Here is a 25,830-nt window from a genome sequence, read left to right as displayed (position 1 = left end):
TCCTTCTATGTTTGCCTGAAGAAGGATTTCTTTTCCCACTCTAGTTTGATCTTGTACAAAATATTTGTGAGCTCCGACCCAAAATAGTGCTTGTTTGTTTCCAGCCCTAAAGCATTGATGAATGAGTTTTTCTTCATCGCTTCTAAGGAATAAGGGATTTTGGAGTAGTCCAGTTAGATTGATGTGGTGAAGAGCTTTTTTCCTTTTGGTTAGCCGATTGCATCACTTGCAGCTGTTTTTAGAAATGAAAACACATATTAAGAAACTAATGCGTTAGAAAAAATTAACCGGTGACAAAACATGACAATAATCATATAGTAAGAATTATAGATGAACATTATTATCATCACAATTGCAATATTTGACTGATGAAGTCATAATTTTTTTTTTCTTTTAGAAATATAACAATGACTATAGAATTGCGCACTACTTTATAGTAAAAAGTTAATAAAAAATAAAATTGAAACTTGGGATATATGGATCAACATTGTAATGAAAAAGGGATTATATATATATATATATCCGCATCATGCTGATTATGTAACATCATTCATGTCATGACTTTGGAATACACCATCTGTCTAACACAGGAAAGTTTAATGTGAAGGGCCATAGTCATAAAGAAAAACTCCACGTCTGTTCGGCCCCTAGGGAGTGTATAAACAATTTTTTTTTTTAATTGCAATATTTGATTGATGAAGCTATAAATTTTTTTTCTTTTAGAAATTTAACAATGACAATAGAATTGTGCACTACTTTATAGTAAAAAGTTAATAAAAAGAGAAATTTGAAACTTGGGATATATGGATCAACATTGTAATGAAAAAGAAAAAAGAAAAAAGAAATATATATATATATATATATATCCGCATCACGCTGATTATGAAAAACTCTGCGTCTGTTCGGCCCCTAAGGAGTGTATAAACATTTTTTTTAATTGCAATATTTGATTGATGAAGCTATAAATTTTTTTTGTTTTAGAAATTAAATGATGACTATAGAATTGCGCACTACTTCATAGTAAAAAGTTAATAAAAAGAGAAAATTGAAACTTGGGATATATGGATCAACATTAATGTAATGAGAAAGAATATATATATATATATATATATATATATATATCCGCATCACACTAACTATGCCATAAAGAAAAATTCTGTATTTGTTCGGCCCCTAGGGAGTGTATAAACTTTTTTTTTTTAATTGCAATGTTTGATTGGTGAAGCTATACTTTTTTTTTTAGAAATATAACAATGACTATAGAATTGCGCACTACTTCACAGTAAAAACTTAATAAAAAGAGAAAACATAGGATTTCAATATTTTGTACCACAATTTGGATGTGATTGATTGTGATTAGTAGAGAAAAAGCGGGGAGTTTATGAGGAAGTAACAAACATAAGATTTGAATTTAAATTTGTGTACCTGATTTTCATGTTGCCTAAAAATTTTGGCGATTGTCTTCCAACATTGGAAAATATTTTAAGCAATAAATTTGTTGGTAATTCATGTTGCATGCTCATTTTTGTGATTGTGGAGAGTGTATTTTTATGCTATTTTTGGTGTGTATTTTTTTGTTGTTTTGTTTTGTAATTTATAGTGTTTTGATTGTTGTATGGATGAGTGATTGTTGAATTTATTTGCAATTATTTTTAATTAATCTTTTTGGTTTTTTTTTTTGAATAGAAGCCTTTCATATACCCTTCTCTATAAATCTTTAATCCTGTAAATTATGTTTGACTGTTCAGTGTTCATTTGGTTATTTTTTTGGCATATATATATATATATATATATATATATATATATATATATATATATATATATATATTTATATATTTATATATTTATACTGTGTGTGTGTGTACAGAAGATGAAGGTGTAAAGGTAGAAGTTGAATTAGGGGCTCCCTCAACTATGACGCATTTCAATCCATTAGCATAGCCTTTTCATTTTATTTATAATTAAAAGTTACAAATACTTGAAGAAACAATCCAGCTTTTGAATTGAACACCCTACACAACCAAAAGATAATATAAAATTATTCAAGCATACCAAAAGATAATATAAAAATATTTTAGCATAGCCTTTTCATATTATTTATAATTGAGTGTTAGACATACTTGAAGAAACATTCCAGCTTTATTTACAATGGAATTTCCCAGCAAAGCAACTCATTCAACAGTGTCCTATTTTTTTTTGGTTATTTTCTTTGGTTGCACAAATTGTTCGGGCAACAGTGGAATTTTCGAGCAAAGCAAATCATTAAACAATTAAACAATACACTACAGAAAAGTAGAAGTAATATGTTCTAACTCTGTGTAACTGTATCAAGTTCTAACCGCTTGCATATTTGTTTTTTATCCAAATAGTCTGCTACATCTACCTCCATAGTGGTAATAGTTCTAGATCAATCTATGACACTTGTGGACCAAGGAGGCACATGGCTAATGTACTTCAGTTATTTATTGTGTGTTACAAAAGAGAATCTGCAAAATCATATCCCAAAAGGCATATGGGATACTATGGAAAGTGATGATGTGGCTCTTGCATCACAGTTTGTCACAAGAGACAATGGTTCGGATGAAATTTTACAGGTATAAATGTTGTATTGGGAAATTTTCTTCAACTACTACAATATAGCTTGATTTTGCACTACATGATTGCCACACTATTTTTGGCTTATCCCTACCTAGAACTTCCCCACATGTTAACCAAACCAATTTGAACCAAATCAACAAATTAAGTTACAACCCAACTCTAGTTAATAAAACCAACATACAGTTACTTAAAGTGGCTATACAATTAGCTGTTAACAATAAACCATAATTCGTTCCAAAAAAGCTACCTACCAAAGTAGGAAAATGGTGTGCAACATATTTTTACATGTACAAAATTACTTTAATGTCTTTGTAAATACATTATCATAAAAAGCAAATATCTTTTGGGACATGGTCCAAGCATTACAATCCAGTCAAACATGCTAAGCACCCAACAAATATGGGAATTGATGGAATCCACATATGATGAAAAAGAGAGATGCAAACTTATCAGTTGTCTAGGCATTCATTTTATTTGAGATTTCATCAATTAATTTTCTAATGCCAGCAACCTTACAAACCATTCTTTTCAGGCATGTTGTTCTGTCCTTCAGAGTTGGGTTTCCAAAAAGTTTATGATTGTATTGTAATAAGCCTAGTCATTGCTTTTGAAGCACTTATTGCTTATTGTTTTCTTATCTCCAAGCCTAATGTTGCATTGAATTGTGAAATTCCAAAAGAATTTCAAAATATGAGCACCTGATGATGCAAAGAAGGCCTTTTTTTTTTTGTAAAGTTTTTTCTTCAATTTTTTTTTTCTCAGTCAGTAGATGCCAATTCTTAGGATAGAGTCATAAAATAATTCGCCAAAGTCAACTATATTGAACTTCATATTTGTGGATTACAATACGGGGACATGTAAGAAAATTGAGAGGTGCTACGTCCACAACATTTTTACAACAAATCATAGGTGGTTAGTTGTTATTGGTTCAAATTTGAACCTAACACTAAGATTACTTTTTTGCCCCAACAATAACAACCAGTAACATCCTGCCACTTAGGATTTGTTGTAAAAATGTTGTAAAAATGTTGTGGACATATCATTTCTCAATAAAATTATTAGAAGTAGGAAACCTGTCATTTTCATTACAGTGTACGTTCATGATCTAAGCATTATTTTGAAAGGAAGCAAGAACGAAGAATCCCACCCACACCAACACCAAGGCCAAGCCGCATATATATATATATATATATATATATATATATATATATATATATATATATATATATATATATATATATATATCAATAATAATATTATACAGAAATCTTTTCAAAAAACATTGAAATGGACCTACAACTTTTGCTATTAAGTTATACAGGAAATTGGATTTGGTGTCACTCGCTTGGGATATGAATGTGACCCTTGCTGCTTTGAAGTTTTCTCCTAAACATACGGTTTCAAAGTTCTACAAGTAATTCTGGTTGTTTTTATTACTACAATAATCATTTCACTTTTCATAACGATACAGTAAATAAAAACCACCATACCAATAGAGGTCAAGCAACGGCTCTTGAGTTCCCTATCACTTTTTGGTCAGGCCCACCGTGCTTTGGCTCTTTTGGCAGCCTTGTTGAATATGTGCGATTGGGAGTTCTCTATTGTTGAAACAGAATAAGAAATGGTCATCTAAAAGCTCTACTAAGTTTCCAGTTTTTGTTGTGAAGTCTGAAAACGGTACTATCAATAGGATGGAAGATCTACTAAATTTGGACCTCACTCCGTTTACTGACAAAATTATTGCTGAGTACATTTGGTACATGTTCTTTCTAATTTATATGTGTAACCAACTCCTGGTTCAGCTCACTCCATGTGAGCAGTCATTTAAATATAAAATAATCTGAGATAATTTTGAAACAGGATTATGCAGTAATAGTCGCTTTGATTTCATTATATAAAAATAATTCTATGTTCGTATGCTTCTTCAATAGTAAATCACATAGTAAAACCGAATAAGAATCTCATAATGCTAAAGTTTGTGTTACTGCTCATTCACCAGAAAGTGTTGCCATTCTAGAATTATGTCATTGGCTGAAATGATACAAGCAGGCCTATGATGCAACATAAAAATACCCAACCTCATTTGAATTGCGGAATATTAAACCTAATTCAAGAATAAGTAAAGAGAAGGATGCAAAGGTTTTAGGAACTTCTTGTTCATCTCTTGTTTGTTAGGCAGGACGGCAGAGGTGGTCCTTTGGTGCATGACATCCACAGACTACACTCCAAGAGGCATGGATCAATGACAAAAGTCCTGATAGGAAAAGTCCAAGTTGAGCACAAAGGGGTACTAAGCAAGTGCAGCAACTTAGATTACTAAGCATCAGAATTAGATAGTGACTGGACAGTCTTAACCAACCAATGACCGAAATAAAATCAAGAAAAAAGAGGAACAAAATTAAGACATTGAATGTTGTTACAAATGCTTCATTGCCGACCAAGGAGTTCTAAATTCTAATGACCAGAATCGGGTACATGTTTCATGTGTTGAAGAGCCCCTGCTCAATGTTATGTCACACACACAAGCTACCTATGCCATGAAGAAAGAAATTAAAGATAGAAGGAAACAATCAGCCAGTTATTAGACTCCCAAAACAAAATCACAACATTTTAATAAGCAGTTTGTATTAGCTGAACTTTAGACCCAAGAGAAATTCTCCTTTATTTGGTCATACAGATTATTATTATTTTTTTTTTTTTTGGACTTTAAATTTATCTTCTCCCCTACTACTTTTGTGGGTTGGCCAAGGTACTCAAGTGAAAACCAAGGAAGGTATCAAGTAGAACAGACAAAGTAGCTAATATCTGATATAAGAATTATAAATGTCCTATTATCATCATTAGAGACAATTATATCTCCCAATGTAAGATTTCCATTATAGATAAGCTCAACTACCACCATGCTTCAAATTTTAGGTACATATAGATCTGTTGTTATGCAGTAAAATTATGCAGAAAACTTACCGCAAAAATTGAAACACCCAAAAAAAATTGCTTTGATCCTAGCACTATTAAGCAATATAAACAGATCCTTTTATTTTTGAAACGACATTCAGGCAATCTCACAAACATATCAATGGCATGCCAAGGATGCTTGTCTAATATAAACACAAACACAAACAAACGAAAAAAAAAAAAAGGGTCTCATATTAATATAAATAGAGCATAAAAGTTTTGCACCCAAAAAAAATAATTGAGATGTGGAGATACCTCAACCAAAGCAGGGAGGTTCTGTCAGTATTTATACACCGTGTGGAAAGGAATAAAGGGAGGAAGGAAATTAGATAGGCAGTCGTTACTGCGAAACGGTAGAACAGGAATGTGAGTAGCTTTCAAACTCTCTGTTTTCTCACGCAATACCTAAAGGCTTCAACGTTTTTTTTCCCCCTCCCTTTGAGCTTCCCTCTACGTTACAATCTTCAAACTCTCTCTTTGCTCACGTTAACACTTCCCCTTTTTTTTTTTTCTTTCTTCCAAACTGGCTTGAACGTTTTATATTTTTAATTTCTTTTTCCTTTAAGCTGAACTGAAAAGGCTTTGGGTTGGGCTTGATAGTGGAACTAAATAAATAAGAGGTGGGCTGGATTAATTATACAAATTTATTATAGGGTGATAGTGGGAGTAAATAAATAAGTAGTAGGCTGCATTTATAAGGTTGGGATTTATAGGGCTAAAAATTGTAAAAACCATTTTAAAATTGAAGGGAAAATTATATATTTTTTTAAAGAAAATGACGTGGCATCTGATGTGGCGCAGTGTGTGAGCAGCAACATTAAACTCTACACTTCAGCTTTTAGTAATATATAGAATAGATTATTATTATTATTATTATTATTATTATTAAAAAGTTACATAATTAAATTTATTCATCCATCATTCATTGTCTATAATTTCAGCAAATATTCAAAATACAATTTTTACATTCATGTTAAATGGTGAAGAACTAGAAAAATACTTATTTGTAACTATTGTGAATGAGAAAATACTTACATTTTTCATAAATTTACTTTAGATGATTGATAGGAAGGATCATATGTGGCCCACTTAATTAACTAATTTATTTTTAACTTAACTGTAGCCTAAAGCAGTTCTTGGTCAATTTAGAGGGAATGAAAAAATTAAGAAAATTAGTAGTCCCATGTTGGCCATGTCATTATTAATATATGTGCAATAAGTATATTCATATAAACTTATAAATGAGTCTATACTTGAATTGTTTTGTATCAAGCCTAATAGTTCACGAGTTTGTTCGTAAAAAAAAAAAAAAAAATTTGCTTGGGCTCGGTCTCGGCTTGTTTATTAAATGAGCCTAAAGTGAGGTGGGATCACAACTCTCTCATCAATAGATTTCAGGAATGCTTTCATCCTTACTTTCCAGTAGACATAGTTGTTCCCATCAAAGTGAGGTGGGATTGCAAGAGAGTGACCGTGTTCCATGACAACAGGGGTCAATGATCAACTCTTAGATCAAAATATCTAAAAATACAAGAGCTAACCTGCTCTGATACCACTTGTACGTTTTTAAACCCCTTAACACAAGTTGTTTAACCTAGTTATTTAATCAAGTGATTACTTAGATAAATTATTCAATTCAAGATTAACACAATAAAATCATATCATGTAAATAATGCGAAAATATAAAAAATACAACAATATGATAACCCAGGAAAACCTAACCGGTAAAAAACTTGGGAAGGACTTAACCTAGCTATCCTCAAGGTAAAACAGATCTACTATGAAAGAATTGAAATTTTTACAATAGAACTTAGACCACTAACATCCTATTACTACCTCAAGTAGAAAACTTACTACCACAACCACGTGACAGCTTCGAGTCCACAGACTACTTCTTTCCTTGCTCTGCTGCAACCACAAGTTCTCCTACTTGTGACTTTGAGACTCCACTCAAAGGTTTCAAATCTTCTTTAAAATTCTTTAAGCAGCAACTAAAGAGATTATCAAGTTCTTGATGTGAATCTGAATCTTGATCTTGATAACTCTATGTGTGTGTATGAAAGTAAACACATCTAGATCTCACAAAAGATTCAACACACAACTCTCTAAAGACCTCTAAAACGTAGTTAGGGTTTTTCCTTCTATACTTGAAGTAAAACATAAAACCCTACACATCAAACGGGCTTGGACTAAATTAGAATTTTTGCAGAAAAATAAATCTGCACGTGTTTCGATCGATCGAGTCTAATTTTTGATCGATCGAGCCTTGCAGGTTTTGTCCTATACTTTCTGCAATCACTCGATTCCAATTTTACAATTAAACACACTTTGAGTAAGGTTAAACCTAAACTCTATGTTTTGATCATGGTTTGCCAACATATTACAAATTGAAGGTCTAATACATTAGTTTCTAAAGTCTTAGAACCTAACATTGTGCTATACAACCAAGTGGTCCGTAAACTCCGTAGTCCGTACCCATAGCATGTCCGGGGCTGAGTTCAAAATCAAGATCATTTAGCAACTATATCCAAGTCATTAGAAATGGAGAGCATCTCCTAAGAGACACAAGCATATACAACTATCAGCGCTCATGATAATATACAAAAAAATTCCCACTTATAGGTATCTCTCAAAGTCTCAAGTGCGAAGAATTTGGGCTCAGGCCAAGGAATTAATCAACAATATGGATTTTTCACATCTGACTTAAGCTTTTGACGGTAAAATCCAGTTGATTCAGCATGTTGTTTAACACATACACAGAATGCAACCCTGCTCAAGTAAAGTGTAGTATAAACAAAGAGCAAAATTTCTGTGAACAATAGCTCTTTTCAGTAATAAGAAAAAAAAAAGGTTTATTTACAGTCTATAGCACAAAACCAGATCAGCTATTTGCCTAACACACTCTGATGCCGCATTTATAGTGGCAGGAAACCAACTCATGTCATTTGATGACAGGCACCCTCTTTAGAATAAGAACACTAGCTCAGCTTCTAAATTCCACCCAAAAATACCTTCAAGGTTTAGGCTTCTTTGGTGCTGAATTTGTTGGCTCAGCTTTACACTTTATCCCCAAGAAGTGCTCAACCCAGAAGATGGACAGAAAATTGCACTTTGTAATCAGTGCAGGCAATACGGAAAGACAGAATAAAATTAAGGATACATAAACCTCAGATGGAATGCTATTGAGCAGAACGCATGATTCTTAACCTCTTTCTTTTTCATAGGAAAATCAGCAGTGTTGAAAAGGATGCAAACGCATACCTCTAGTGACCTAGTCTCTAACTTTTAGAAATGTGAAGAGGTATTTTTAGCTTGTAATATTCATGAATCTACAAGTTGTCAGGATTGATATTAGAAAACTAAGAATTTTATCCCAAAGAAAAAGGCATAAAACCAAGTATTCCCTTCTTTTTTTAGTTGGTAAGTTACAACCACACCCGGTAGATCTTAAAAGTTAAACCTCAACCAAATCCTCCAGCTTGCTCTTACATTGGAAGAAGGTGCCATTTGAGCTAGAGCTAGGGCTTATTAGCAGCATTCTCCTGTTGTACACTGGGCATCTCTTGATTTTTAATTTTATTTTTTCCCCATGAAGCAAGTCTCGTGAAATCATTTACTAAAGAAAACTATAACCACGACCACTAAAACTGTACTAACATATGAAACTTAGAAGGCTGGGTACATACTTTTTTATTTATGGATATAATAAAATCAAGGATAATATTACAAAAAAGTATTAAGATGTTACTGACCTTTCTATCACCAAGCATTGGTGTCAAGCCCCCAGGGAAGTCCTTCTCAACAGTCGCAAAACCACTTCTAGGATCACTCGTTTGCCTGGAAATAAAATACACACAAAAAAGAAAGAATAAATAAACCAAGTAAACAGAGGTTAAAAATTAAAAAATGTTATTTAGACCATACAGCTACAGACTACTCATGCTTCACTAATTCAAAGCTTTGATTAAGAAGTAAGCCTTCCTTGGAGCAATGCAAAACATAAGATGTGTTTATCAACCAAATATAAATACGAAAATCTAGATATCCAAAACTTAACCTTATGATGATCTTTTAGCAGGTATAGACACCAAATTGATGCAAGCCAACATGGGCAAATGATTAAAACCTAACCATCAAGCTCCCCAACTGCCCCAACAAGAAATTTAGATTCTTTGACATGGCATCAGAACTGTAATGACATTATCATCTGACAGTACCCTCACAACAAAATATGGAAAAAAGCATGAACATCTACCAGCACTCACATAAAAAGGGTAATAAAATGTAAGGTACTATATGCAATACCTGAACATCCAAATAAGCTGCGCAATGTTCTAACTAATTATTTAACCTCCTACACTGATATTTTGAGGAATAGAATTTTGTATACATATTATTTCCTCACATATTTTTAGGTGTCCAAGTGTATCTAAGCACCCACAGATTGTTCATTTGGGGAGAGAGACAGTTATAATTAATGGTATGATATATAATGCCAGTCCATCTCTTAGCTACTACCCCTATCATAGAGGGAATAAGCTTTTCATCAACTATCTTTCCTTATAGTGAAATCCAGCAATCATTGGTCAGAATTATATATGAACATGTGACAAAGATGAATGACACATACCCTGGTTTAACATGACCACTAAGGACAAGATAGGGTGTCTTTAACTGCATTTGAGCTTCCCTCATCCTCTCCACAGAGTCTGATGGTGTATCCGAATTCTTCATGTTCTTCAACTTCAATTCTTCCAGGTATTACTTCATGCGTTTTTCTTGCTTCATTTTGCCAGGACCCTTCCCATGAAACTTATGCGAAATCAGACGAAAGGCTTCCTTCGGAGTCATCTGGTAAAAACGTGGACATAAGTCAAGAATGCATGCTAACACAAAAAAAACAAAAAAACAAAAAACAAAAACAAAAACAAAAACAAAAACAAAAAAAACTATAATATAATACTTTATTTTTTCTTTTTTTTTGATAAGTAACAAAAAAAATTTATTAAAAGAACACAGCCCAATACATAAGAAATGTACGAAAGAGACAAAAACATCAAGAAACCAAATTACAATGATCAAGCAACACAGGAAGGGAAATACAAGGAGCTACAAATTTCAATTATGAACCAAAGAGAGTTGTCTTGATTGTGAAAGAAGCAAACCATTACACTGCTTTAAGGTTTCACAGAGTCATCAACTAACAACCACAACAAAAACAACCAAGGCTTAGTCCCAAAATTTTGGGGCCAATTATGGATCTTCAACAGACTAATAGGGGTTAGCTTTGTTTCCGCCATTCTATTCTAACCAATGCCATACTCTCTATTACCCTCTAACTAATACTCTACTACTCATTAACACCCCCTCCCCCCCCACCCCCGGCTCTTTTCTAAAGCGGAATATCCAAACTATTCTATCCAATTCCGAGATCAATCAAGAGCAGAAAACCTTGATTGTGAGATCTCTGTTTGAGTGGTGTCAGTGCATGGGAGTAATTGATAGGCAGCCACTTGTTTTGTACATGAAATGTCTTTTTTTTTCTTCTTTTAAAAAAAAAAAATTTAATGAAGGTATTATTTGGAAAGTCCAAGATGTATCATGAAAGATTTTGTCTTAAAATACTGAGAAGGAATAGCCAATTATAGAAGCAGCAGCAGGGAATGAAAAGCGCCGTCGAAAGCAGAATTTGTCTCCAAGGAGGGACAACTCACTTTTTAAAATCACCCACCAAACTGAATCCGCATTGTTATAATATGGGTCATAGAACTCTTTGCCCAAGGATAAAAAAGGTTTTCTCATTTTGTGATTTTCATAAAGATCTGAGTAAGTTCACTTTTTCTGCAACACTAGACTGGCACACAGACAAGACAGCATGTTTAGACATGGCCACGCAAAAAGAGTCTCAAAGTTCAAAATTCAATGAGATTGTCACTTTTTAACCTTATAGGAGAAGTCGTCAATGCATATTACACCACATCTATTTTGATAACCTAACCCATGTCTATCTTTCTTTACATATGATCAATAGCAACTATGGCTATCATGACATCACCTGTCTTCAATCATGACTCCAATTCAATAAACAACCACTATAAGTAGTTCCAATACATGTTATATGGTGTTACTTTTTCTATGGGCTTCATTGTTTTCTAATCAAGTTTTAGCCCAATATAAAGGGGAAGGGGAAATTTGAACTGGTGACATTAGCATCATGAGATTTTTTTTTTTTTTTTTTAAATTTTTTGCATGAATACATCTGCTTCACCAAGTGTGGTCCTCATCTGATTGTGCTACCCCTTGAGGTTACTTTTTTTTATGGGCATTAAATGCATGGACATATTCATAAACATTATAAAAAACCGTACTGGCATGGAATCATATAGTGTGAAATAATTCAACTGTGTGGTACCTAGTTAGTTTCGTCTCAACTCCACTCAAGGATTTTTTTTACTAATTAAAGCAATGGGAAGAAGGAAGAAGCAAAAGAGAGATGATCCAATTCCATAAGATGACATGTCAGAACTTAAGATATGTGATCCAGCCCTCATGTTGTGAGATTTATACAATAAATATATCTAACAGCCCACTTGATTATAACATACGTTTTAAAGAACCACTCCCAACTGATTTCACTCAAAAAATTACACCCCATACCATATGTCTATTGTCTCTCTAAATAAGCATAAGTATCATTCACCCGAATAGTCAAATAACATGACAGTATGAATTCTTGGAAGGTTAGAGCACCACCTAGAATCGCATTTTACTTCTACAACAGCAAGCATATAAAGGTTTTGACAATAAATAGATTGAAAAAGTATCAAATAATACTATTGCATTAGTGCTGTATGTATGTCTAAATCAAGTGGAGAGACAACAGATCACCCACTTCTTCACAGTGACGTAGCCAGAGAATTGGGGTCATTGATGGTTGATCTATCTGAGGTTTTATGGGTTAAACTTAAAACAGTTGTTCATTTGTCAGCATGTTGGAAGAGACAATTTGGAAGACCTTGTAGTGATGAAATTTGGAAAGTAGTTCCCTTTTGTATCATATGGTACATTTGGAGCGAGAGGAACATGAAGAATTTTGAGGGGTGTGGACTTCCTTGACGAAGTTGAAGTTTCCATTTTTTTAGGTTCTCACTATAGTTGGACATCACAAAGTTAGCCTTTGTTTTGGGGTGTTTCTCCTGTATAATTTCTGTGTAGTATGATTGTGCCCTTATTATTTTTTTTAATAAGTAGGATTGTACCCTTAATTCACTTTCCTTTTCTGATAATTTACTTATGAAAACATCTATTCTTCTCTTTTTTTTTTTTTTGATAAGTAATAAAGCTTTATTGAAATCAAAAAGAGAGAGCCCCCAAGTACACAAGGAGTATACCGGGGGGGGGGGGGGGGGGGGAACAAGAAAACATCTATTCTTCTCATTGGAGTTCATCTTTAAAGAGTAATATAAAAAAATAAAATAAAAAATCCCTAGGTTTTTTATAAATGAAAGAAGAAAAATCCCTCTTTAAGTGGAATATGAGGACCCCCGCATCCAATCTGCCCCAGATGTCATGTTACACCATATAATAGAGAATGTTATCATACATGTAACTGACATCTGTGTGTGTGTGTGTGTGTGTGTGTGTGTGTGTGTGTGTGTGTGTGGAGAGAGAGAGAGAGAGAGAGAGAGAGAGAGAGAGAGAGAGAGAGAGAGAGGGGCCATTTGAGCTAAAGAAAAATATGAAATGACTGGATGGTTAAGTGAAGCACTTACAATTCGCCCAAACTCATCTGTCTGCTCAATGCGAATCTCATATCTATAATCGATCAAAGAGGATGAATGAGGCTCCTTTGATTCATCATCACCAACAATACCCACGAGTTTGCTCTTTTTCTTATCCATGTTTTCAATGCTTTCCTTAAGTGTTCCTCGCTCTTTAAGCAGCTTCAGTGCACCTGATAACCCTTTTCCAACCGCAACTTCATGGATAGTTCCATCTGGCACTATCTCCTCCTTGTCCTTGTCAGCAGGGTGCTCATCTTTACTGACATCTTTAACTTTGGTCCATCCACCAGTCTCATCTTTTATTTCTTCATCAAAAACTTTTGGCTCTTCATCTTCTTGCATAAAAACATCTTCATTTTCAGGCTTACGGGCTTCTGCAAAAGCACAAAAGTACGAGTTATTTCTATCATCAACCATTGGAAGAATACCTGCAGCAAACTAAGTGATGTAGGATCTTTAAGAATTCAGCACTACAATAGATTTCTTGATGAGCCATTGAAGGGTTCTTGAATAAGGATTGATGCTGAAGGGTTTTAGGTTAGAAAAAAAAAAAAAAAAAAAATATATATATATATATATATATATATATATCTAACTTAATGGCTGTTTGGGGCAGAATCAGGGGATAAAATAGAAAACAAGATAAATAAAATATTAGACAATCACACCTAGGTCTTCCTAAGTAATCACACTTAGGGAGGAAAAGGCAATCACACCCTCAAAACTTAAAATAAGCTACTAGAATATTATTAGAATCAACCTCTATGAATATTATTGACTACAATAAAGCCTTAATATAGGCTTTTGTTATATCCTTTCCTAGAATGACTAAAATTAACAATAACAAACAAAAATGGACTTAATAACTACTCAACCAAATAGGAAAATGACTCAAAACATAAAATGAGACTCAATTCAACTTTAGAATGACTAAGCAAGCTCCCAAGAAAGCTCTCCATCATCTGAAACATCCCAAATAAATGCTTCAGCACTAGGATCAGCTTTCCCTCGCCTCTTATAGGTCTTCAAAGAGGGCTGCCACTTACGTTTGCCATCACTAAGACATGAAATAGTATTTTAATTGGGAGAAGATCTGGCATTTCCAGGTGATGTAGAAGGTGATGGTTCAAATTCACATTATAATATAATATATCAACTCTGCTATATATGCCCAAAACTTAGCAAACTAGGAAAAGAAAAAATGTATTAGATTGCTCAGGGGCCAAAAAGAACAAAAAGATCAAGATTTGGGTACAATGGAAGCTAAAGGAAATTGATAGGAACAAGAGCAGGACAACTTTCAAAGAAAAATGGCCATGATTTAACTTGAATTTTAACCAGATAAAATGACGGATATCAACAAACTGCAAGATGGTGAATGGCCAGACAGTAAAGCAGTCAAAAAAATTACATATGTAGAAATCTCAATTCAAGCAGGGAGGCAGTAAGGCAGCTCAAGTTTCAATTTTATTCAAACACATGAACAAACATAAAAGAAAAATACCTTCATCAAGCTGGAGACCCCAGACAAACTCCTCCATCTCTGTAAAGACAACCCTGTTTTCTTGCGACTCTCCAGTTGTGGGGTTTTGATCTTCTGTAGTTTGACTGCTGCGGGCAGTAGTGGCAAGAAGTGCAACTGCTTGAGGACCAGATGCCGCCTCCTCTTGCTTTTTAAGAGCTAATTTGCTTGTTCTTTCTAAGGATTTATAAAGATCATCATTGTCATCAGCAAAAACAGGATTTTCATCTTCCTCCAATTTAACGGGAAGAGTTTGTTCCATCCGCAATAATTTTGATGCCTCATCAGCTTTAGCATAAGCTGACTGGTATGCATTGTTTCTCAATTCAGCCTCAGCTCTTTCTTGCTCCTCTCTGATGGCTTGTCTCCTTGCATCATTCCGAGAGCCAAGATCCCCAACTCCCAGCCCTGAAGAGAGAGCTTCTGCTTCAAGTGCATCCAAATCCAGCTTCTCTTTCTTCCTCAAAGATTTCTTTTTCTTGGGCTTTTTAAATTGAAGCATTTCTTCTTGAGTATAGTATTCTGATGTGGTCTTCCCAATTGCATTTAGATCTTCAAAGTGATTGTTTGTGGAAGTGCCCTCTAACCTTTTACGAAGCTGGCAATGAGGAGAGGAAAATCCTTCACAAGCAAGGGGAAAAAAACTAGTGAAGTAATTAAAATGAATTCAAAAACCAAAAAAAGCATAAACTCATTATACATGGGAAATCCTAACACTGCATATTCAGTACAATAACAGAACAGAAAATAGGAAGAATGGGACTACAACTTGCATAAATAGGAAGTCACAAAAAAATAATAATAATAATAATAATGCCATTACTGCGCAGTATGCAAAGAGTTCATCATTTTCAAACACAACCAATCTTCTCCTTTATCTTCCGGGTTTAATAAGAATTACCTCTTGGAGTTTTTTCTCTGCTTCGCTGGAGAAACGTCCTCTTTCATCCAGAGCTAACCCCTGTAAAGAAGAATAAATAAGTACAAAGTTCCATGATCAATCCCCATGCACAACATTCCTTGTAATAAACTGAATAAAAAAGGAAAAGCAACTGGTCAGACTAAAATTTAAAATACAGTGAATGGACAAAACCAAAAATCAAACCTCATCTGCAGTGGGGTCATCATACTGTGGCAGAATTTTCTTCTCTGCACCGGGATCATCATTAAACCTAAAGCATCAGGATGCATGATATGTCAAATCATTTTTTCATATACTTATGGTATAATTATGAAAGTTCCCATCTTACTTATCATCATAGATCCCTGTTTTCTTCTTTGCAGCCTTGTAAGCCTCATCTCGCTGCTTTTGTTCTCCAACTTCAACATTCTCAAGCATATCAATCTCTGTCACACCAGACCAAAAACCCCTGTTATATACATGTGTCAACTCATCTTAGAGGGCCCTGAAAAACGAAAAGTAACACCAAATAGTTTACCTTCATTGATGTCACCATATGCAAGTATATTCTGATCTTTTAACGTTAAAACTACTGGGCCACCTTCCACTACTTTGTCAATGCCATAAAGAACTTTAACTCCTGCCAGATTATCTATAAAGTATTCAAAATAAAAATCATATCAGTATTGATCAGTGATGAAGGAATCCATCACACAAAACCATTGGCTTACAGATCAGGTTCCAGAAGAACACACTAGTGGGGCATAAATTATGAACAGGTGCAAACTCAAAAGAATAATTAACTACAGTCCTCGCACGCACACAGGAAATTTCATTAGGAAATTTTTATTTTTGATAAAAATGATATATATACGAAAGTCTACTCTATGCATGAATAACATAGAGCAAACCCAGAAAATACAATAAGAAGAAAACATAGAAAAAACATAAAAGAAAACCAATCAATAGAATAATTACAAAAAAGAAAGGGAGCTAAGAAAAGAAGGGAGAGAATCACTAGACGCGAGTCCCCAAGCTAGGAAATTTCATGACTCCTCAATAGAACTTGAATGAGTTCAGTATTTGAATCAGTCCGATCCGAGCACTCAAAATTCAATATGTTTCAGAATGGACTGACCCAAAATCATGTGACATAACATCAATTTGATTTTATAAAACAAATCAAAAGGAGTAAGAACCCTTACGAGCAGTACCCTGGCTTGGTTCCTCATCCTCACTGTCTCCTTGACCTACATTGTCCTGAGAAATTTACACCATGAGATAAATAAAAGATCCCACACGAAATAAATAGTATTGTGAAAAAGAATACAAAGAAACACTATTGAAACAAAACCTGTTCTTCAAAAATTTTTGAGAGCTGCAATGCTTTTTCCTTTTCAGCATTCCTTTTCTCCTCAAGCTTGCGACTCCGACTAACCCATGACAAAACCTCAGAAACACCTTCAGAATTTTTGTTCAATCTCTCTTCTCTCTTCCTGAGCAAAAAGGTTAACATATTCACATTACACAAAATGGATTTTCTCAGTTTACCACCAACGTAGAATGCAAAAAACCTAGGAAAGAGATAAATACAATGCAAATGTAAATCAGTTTACAAACTAATCATCATTCAGCTAGTTTAGACACGAAATCCAAGGGAATTCTGAAAAGACAAGTAACTTAAATAACAACACATACAGTTCCAAGTACAAAGTAGCTACTGAAAACCAGGATAGCAGGAAAATATGGTCAAGATGGTTTCATGGATTAAGGTACGAATTGCAAGAGTGCTTTTGGGCATGAACATAAATTTCTTAACCCATCAAGAGTGCATGCCCTTAGACAACCCAACAACTAGTTCTGGCAGATGGGGTTAGAGAGGTTCCCTACGTTATCAAAAGAAAAAAGGGTAGGAATTGCAAGAGTAAAAATTTCAAACACCAATTGTTTGATTTGATACGTCAACATGCAACAAAGAAGGCATAAATAAAGATTTACTTACTTCAAGATGCGCTCCTCCAGTTCTGACGCTGACAAGTGTGCTCCACCTAATGGTATTTTCTTCAATCTCAGCATGATGAGATAACCTCCCTAGCTTGGAAGCATCCCTATCCCCATTATCTTCATAGTCCAGCTTAGACTTATCTTCCTTGCTCCAATCATCTTCCTCTAGAGTTTTCCTGCTCACTCTATCTCTCAACCTCTCTTTATCTTGATCTGCCTCCTGCTCCTTCTCCCTATTCCGATCCTTATGTTTTTTTCTTTCCTTTTCCCTTTCCTTTGCTCTTTCTTTATCTCTATCCCTATCTCTATTCTTGTCCTTTACACTCTCCTTGTCCCGTCCTCGATCACTATCCTTCTCTGCATCTCTCTCCCTCCCCCTCTCACAGTCTTTCCCTCAATCTTTTCTATCTTTATCCCTATCACGCTCTTTCTCTCTATATTTTTCCCGATCATACTCTTTATCCTTCACCTTACTATCCTTACTCCTATCCTTCTCTCTCTCATCTCTATCTTCTTTCCTCCTATCCCTGCTCCCGCTTTCTTTCTCCCTTTCCTTTAAAACATCATCACTACCTCTCTTCAACCGTTCTCGGTCTTTACTCCTATGTTCTTTATCTTCCCCTCAACTACCCTTCTTCCTATCCTTGCTCCGGTGCTTACTCAATTTATCAGTCCCATTTTGTTCCAACTCATCCCAATTTTCTCTCATTGGAGAACAGTCAACATCCCTATCTTCCCGGAATTCATCCTTCGACTCAGACCATTCCATGTCCATCACAACTTTAAAAAAAAAAAAAAACCCAGAATCAGAATAATATAATTTTTTTTTTTTTTTTAACATTATAGGCATTGCCAAGCAAAAATATGAACTCAATAGCATTCAATTCATGTTTTTGAGTGCAAAATCATACATATAGTGAACAATTAATTAAAAAAATTTAAACTAAATATCATTTTTATTGAAATACTTTGTTTTGTTTAGTTCTAAACAACAAGAACAAGATACTCTTCAAACCCAAACTGCAAAGGACTCAAAATTTAAACAGAAGTAAATTACTAATTGAACAAGATAGTAATAAAATGGGTTCAAATAGAAATAATCATGCAAAAATTTAAAGAAGTAAATTACTGGAACGTAGAAAGTTAAGAAGGGAAAACTCACCGTGACTGAGAGAGAGAGAGAGACTAAGAGGGTTGGGGTTTCATTAGAGATGAAAATGAGTGAGCATGACGATGGAGATGGAAAACAGGGGATGTTGTATATATTAGTTACAGAGGAGGAGGAAAAAAGAGCTTTCAGGACGCTGGTTTTGTATATTTGCCAATACGATAAAAAATTGGTAAAAAGAGCCGGTTTGTTTATTGTTTTTATTTTTTTTAAGGCCAAAATGGTAAATTACCTTGTCTGAGAAAATACGTATAGATTTACATCTATTTGCAAAATAATTAGAAATCTACCACTTTTTTTAAATTCAAGTGTGTCATGTAACTTAAGTTTCATAAATTCGAGTTTCATAGAAAATTTTTGATGAAACTCGACTTCCATAAAAAATAGCACGACAAATTTGGAAGCTATTTTTTTTTCAAAGAACTCGAGTTTCGAGTTTCAAAAATGTGGTAAATTATTAAAAATTTTGTAAACAGTGATATATTGCTAAATATTTTGCCAAACTGTGGTATATGGCCATTTTGGCCATTTTTTTATTAGAATTGTACAATGTATGCATCAAATCCACCAACTAGATGAAAGTACTGACCAATCACTACACAACCTAATGTCTCGGGTTGGTTTTCGGGGGTTGATGAGCTTTGTTGGATTGAAATTTTATTTTGAGCTTTAAATTGGGTTAAGTTTGAGTTGATAGTTTGTTCGAGTTGAAATTTTATTTTGTTGTCATTGTTTTAATTTTTAGTTTTAATTTATTTTGGTAATTTTTAAGAATTGGTTTAGATGAATTTAAAACTTTCAATACAATTTAGTCATATTATGTGGATCTTAACTTATAAAAAAGTATAGTATTACGTGGATTGTAATAATTTATTTAAAAATAATTAATTAATTAATGAAAGTTTAACTTTTTATAAGAAATAAGATATGTAAACACAATCCATCAACTCAATCTATTTGGGTTAGGTTGGGTTGGTTTTTACACACGTGATAGGTTGGGTTGGAAATTTGTTTTCACGACAAACTTGGGTTAGATTGAAAAACTTCTCCAACTTTTTTTTTTTTTTGTAAACAAACCAATTAAGAAAGGTAAGTGTAAAAAATCATAGCTTTCCCTTTTTTAATCCATGATTAAGTAGCATTGAGATACCTATACTCAACTTGGGCTAATTTACCTATATAATAAAGGAATTGAATTTATTTTAATAATAAATATTTGTGTTTGAGTGATATTGTTGTTGCTTCTTATGAAATTATTTTGAAAGTAATTTATTGTAACTGTTTTACTCATTAAATTAAATCTTATTGTTAAAGATGCTTCTTCGTTTTTCTTATTGTAACTGTATGGTTGTTGCTTCTTGTTGTTGCTTTGATGCTATGTTAAATAAATTGGAGGTGAGTGCGAAAGGGGAAGCATAAAAGAAATAACACGTTATGTGATTCAACTTGACGACCTATGTCCACAAAAGAAAATCCCTTGAAAGCTACATCTTGATGTATGAGTAAAGTACAAATCTTATGTTACAATAAACCTATTAGGGATATTTATATTAGGCTAAACCATACACTAACCATATATTAATTATAGTTAACAGGCTTGCAATACAAGTACAAGACTTGGGCCTAGAATATTAGGCTTGAATATCTCTAATTGCCCCCCCCCCCCCTCCACCCCACACTTCAAACTCAAGGGGGAAGCTGGATGGAGCTTTAAGTTTGGTTTGAGCTAGAGAAGGTCCCTTGAAAATATCATGAAGAATGTCTTGAAGATGAAATTGAAGAAGCTACAAAAATGCCTTGAATAAGCCACAAATGAAGCCTTGAGAAAGCTTGAAGAATGACTTTAGGAGAGATTGGATTGATTAGATTTGGAGTAGGTGTTGATACTGTATTTTTGTTCACCCTCACCTTGCATGTCAAAATTTCAATTTAAATTGAAAAAATTGCAAAAATTATAATTATGACCCCAAGATTGAATGAGTGCTGAATTCAATGTAATTTGTCATAATCAAATTTCGAATGTGCAAATTTTGTGTGTCACGATTCAAAATGACTAAAATGCCCTTTCATAATCAAACTTTGATTGAGTTGACTGATGGTCAAAAGAAGTAAAAAATTCACTCCACCACCAAAATTCATCATTTCGCATCAAAATTAAATATTTTCAATCACTTTTCCTATAAAAGACCAAGTTTAACCTTGATTTGACCAAATATCCAACTTTTTGATCGGGGATGAATTTGAACTCATATTGTAATTAATTGATTTCCCTTCAAAAGGACAAATAATGGGGCCATGTCAAATTTAAAATGAGCATAAGATCTCAAAAAATAAGAAAAAGTGTCCAACACTTAGTCATTTTTTAGACTAGTGTAATAAAACTTTATTCTAATTTAAACTCGATTGAATTATAACTAAACAACCTTGGTTTGACCCAAATAAGGAGTTGTCAAAAATGTCTCATTGTGATTTCAATTTGCTATACTTGATTGCCGAAAATTCCCTTAAAAATCAAAGAATTTGATAAAATCCCAAAATAAGATTTTTGTACTTAAAATTGAATTTCACACTACCTTTCAAGGCATCAAATTTACCAAATATGAAAATTGGAGCCATAAAGTAAGCATCTTTAGAAAGTAAACATTGCAATCTTTCCAATGGTACTTCACTTGAGCCAAACAAAGGTCGGAAATGCCAAGAACTTTGATTACAAAAATAGGACAAAATTGTGTAAACTCGCAAAAAATTGGTTTTGATACTCACTTTGCAGCCAAATTCTTAATTCCTCTCCAAAGTGTTGTCTCCCTAACATACATAAATATTCTTTTTCCTTTTCCAAACTGCCTTGTAAAACGAAAATAACTAGTTTTGGTAAAAAAAATTTAAAAATATTATTAGTTTTAATAAGACAAAATTATACTTTTGACCCTCAATTGTTTTTGTTTGGTTTATTAAATTTAGGGTTTTTGATTAAGGTTCATTTTGTCTATGTCTATGAATATGACTACTAAGAGAGAGTTTAAACCAGAAGAACCAATTTATTTTTATCATTGCTTAACTTCCTGATTAATAATTAATAGAAATGAAAGAAAGGACCACTTTGAAAATAGAATCAAATTTGATGGACTAAAATAAAAAATTCTCAAGTACTAAGGATAACAAATGTAATTTAATCTATTGGAAATGATGGGTCTACACTCTAGAGTTTACTTCACAAACCATTGAAGTATTGACGTGTCTAAATAGGCACATGCACGTCACATTCACATGACCCCTTTTTTTTTTTTTATCAACACATTCACATGACCTGCTTCCTACAACTACAAATGATAAGATAAACAAAACAATGAAAACATATATATAATAGAGCTGCAACCAAGGACAAAGGCAAAGGCAAAGCAAAACCTCCCCGCTAAAATTGGTGTACTTGTCTAAATTTAGCTTAAGACCTTAAAATTAGCTTCGTCATCCTCCTATGGATCAAACACTCACATCATTCCACATTCTTTACTCCAGCAAAAAAAAAAAATGTGCATGGAAATGTGTTTATGGGCAGCAAAATAGTAAAATTTCTGAAAGATAGAAGATGAGAGAATGGTGCATTTAGAATCTTTAGATTCTTTAGAAGAGTTGTAGAATGTATGTATGCAGTGTAGGAAAAGAGTTTGTTTAAGGCTTAGCTAGGTCCTCTTTATATGGAACCAAGTACGAAACTGAAAAAAAAAAGTATGAAACTCAAATGGAATTAGTTGAAGGTAAAATCAGAAAATAAGGAAAAGTTGAAAAGGTTTTTTTAGCCTAAAAAGGGTAATTTCTTTAGTGAGTTTTAGTTTTTAGCCAAAAGAGGAAATTCTAAAATTTAAGGTTACTGGAATAGCAATTCTATCATAGTTGTTTTAAGACAGCTGTTGCTTGGAGCTAAAGTAGATGAGATTAACTTGCTGATGTCATGCTGCTGACAAAATATTCAGCATATTTTTCAAGGATTTGGCTTGAAATTGGAAGATCTCTTTTATGCGATTTTGCTATTTTTGGAAGGGCAACTGGCTGCTAGGATTTTGCATTAAAATGGTAAAATCCCTTTTGAGGATGTCTTGCTATTTTGGGTATAGTATCTTGGGTATAGCATCTAGTTATTGGGATTGAACAATAAAGGTTGATGATACCACTTTGGGACATGTGTCAGGTGCTGAACATTACTGGTGGTTTGTTGGCTAAGTTTCATGTTTTGGAAATTATATGCTTGGTCCATGGTTACATTACAATATAATTTTAGTAAGTAATAAACTAATTGGTTGATATTTAATGAAGCTTTAGAGATATAGTGAAAGTCTTTTTACTTTGTGACAAAATCTTGGAGAGCAATAAGAGCATTTAAAGCTAAAATCAGGCAGTTAGAATGAAATACTTGGGTTGATCTTGCATTTAATGTTGATTACAGTAGCTGAATTAGATTATAAATATATTTCTTATATATGGAAATTAGAGATAGCCAATAAGGTTTAGCCATGAGTTTGGGCTAGATTTAGTTGAAAATGATTAAATAGTTTATATGAAATAATATGGCTAGATTTCCAAATTTGTACTATATGATGAAACATTAAGTTTTAGGTAATTAGTAATGCAAAGTTTTATCATTTAAGTGTTATGTGATATAGGATGCTTACCAAATGTTACCTGCTAAAAATTTGACTCGTCAAAGTTCAGGGAGTTGGAGAAGACATGCCAAGTAATAGGTTTCTTTTATCAAATATAAATTGTGGAGTTTTTTCGGAACATACTTTTTAGCCCTCCAAACCACAACTCCCAAAGTTTCCTCAATGAGACTCATAATTTTGGATCACGAACCAAAAAATATAAAATAAACCATAAGCTTTGATGTCGTCTTCTGTAAATATGAGTTTTTTTTGGAGAAGCCATTTCCATAAGTATGAGAGAGATAATATGGGTCGTAATCCTTGAATTTTTGCTTGAGCTTAATCCATATAATGATTTTAAATGAGCCCAATTGATGAAGAGGGACTATGAACCATGAATCCACCTTATAAGTGAAGATCTTGAGGGCCATTTAAGCCCAATTCATGTAGCTGAATAAAATATAAGCTTTTTTGGGCTTTGAAAGATATTTATCAAAAAATCAATAATAATGTTGATGTGGCACGGGTCACCAATGAAATTATGCCATTTGGTGTGAAAAAAAGCCTTCAACATAAGGTAGCCAACATATGTGATTGACTTATTTCTATTTCATTTAATTTAATACATTGGCCCTTATCAACTAAGAAAAAGAAGAGAAAATGTTTAAAGAGATTAAAATAGTAAAATTGCCTTGTAAAATGAAGAAAAACTAGTTTTTGTTTGTCTTTGAAAGAGAAAATTATACTTTTGACTATAGGGGTGTTTTTCAAACTGCTTAAACTGCACGACAACAAAATCACACGCAAAATGAAGTAAATGCACCTCACCGTATTGTGTGGTGCAGAGTACAGTTTTATGATAAGAAATCTTTAAATAACCACACTGCACGGCACTACACCCCAATATATTTATTTATTTTATATTAGATATATAATAATTTAATATTATATGAAGTAAGTGGCCAGCCTAGTGTTAGTGCATTCCAGTTTCACATTAAAATGATTTCATTTTTGTTAAATACAAAATCAAAAGTTTAAAACGTTATTCACTTCTCCATCTCACGCTCTCAATCTCACAAAATCGAAAGTTCAAAAGTTTTAATATTATTATTTTTTGTTTTGTATATACAATATATTTGTGACACTTCTAGCTTACTGTCAATCTTAAATGAATATGTTTTTTTTTTTTCCTTTTTTTTGGTTTCTATATTGTTTTCTCAAAACTTGCAACTAGAGATTAATCAATGTTCACGCCGAGTGTGCCCACGAAAGGGTAAAGCGCTGGCCTAGAAAATTCTTTTCAAAGTGCAGGTAGCAGGACTCGAACTAGGGAGCACACCTAATCGAGCCTAGTACAAACACCTTGAGATCGAGAGCCCAACCAACTCGGCCAACCCCCTGGGTTAATGAATATGTTTTTTAATCCTCAGTGGTTAGTACTATACTCTATTAGAAATGGCGTCGTTTAAGATTCATTTAAGATAGAAAACTATAATCTATTAGAAATAATTGGTCTATTCTCTAGAGTTTACAACACATGCACATGATTGCACATCACGTTCACATGGCCTGCTGCTTCCTACAACTTCAAATGATAAGAGGCAAAGCAAAGCAAAAACCAAACCTCCCCGCTAAAATTGGTGGTACTATTGTCTAAATTTAGCTTATAAGACCTTAACAGTAGCTTATCCTCCTCCTCCTCCTCCAGATCACACACTCACATTCACATTCACACACCATCATATCATTTCCATTCTTCACTTTCAGCAACAAAAAAGGAAAACATAAAAAACCAAAACAAAACAAACACGAGACAGACCGAACAGAACAGAGAGATTAAGGTTTGTCAAAAAAAAAAAAAAATTTATGACAAGACCTGAAAACTTCAAGTTCCAGGAGTGGTGGAACCAGCAAAGAGACAAAAACAACAACACCGCCACCCACGATCTCCACCTCCTCGACACTTCTTCTTCTTCTTCTTCCAACAACGACATCCTCACCGTACAGGTCACCACTCCCACCTCAGATCCAACGGTCGAGAAGGGACGGTCGCGTAGCGCTCGCCAGCTCTACTGGCTATGCCTATTGAGGTTCCAGCAGCTCTTCTCCTTCTTCGCTTCTCTCGTCAATGGCGTCGTCTCTCTCCTCTACATCTCCCACCGTCGGATCTCGTCTTCTTCTTCTTCATCGTCATCATCGTCCTCTTCCTCATCGTCGCGTCTGTACCGTCTGATCAAGGCTTTTCTAGTTCTGGTTCTCAT

The 25,830-nt window shown here is 33.7% G+C and overlaps 1 pseudogene; it reads right to left on the bottom strand.

Moving 5' to 3' along the window:
• Positions 1–63: 63 nt before the first annotated feature.
• On the bottom strand, positions 64–19,074 carry LOC142620040 (SART-1 family protein DOT2-like; annotated as a pseudogene).
• Positions 19,075–25,830: the final 6,756 nt, after the last annotated feature.

This window comes from Castanea sativa, chromosome 12 (genome assembly GCF_040712315.1).
Source record: "Castanea sativa cultivar Marrone di Chiusa Pesio chromosome 12, ASM4071231v1".
In the NCBI taxonomy this organism is placed as follows: Eukaryota; Viridiplantae; Streptophyta; class Magnoliopsida; order Fagales; family Fagaceae; genus Castanea; species Castanea sativa.
The sequence above is the reverse complement of the archived record's forward strand: the minus strand, read 5'-3'. Positions and strand labels throughout refer to the sequence as shown.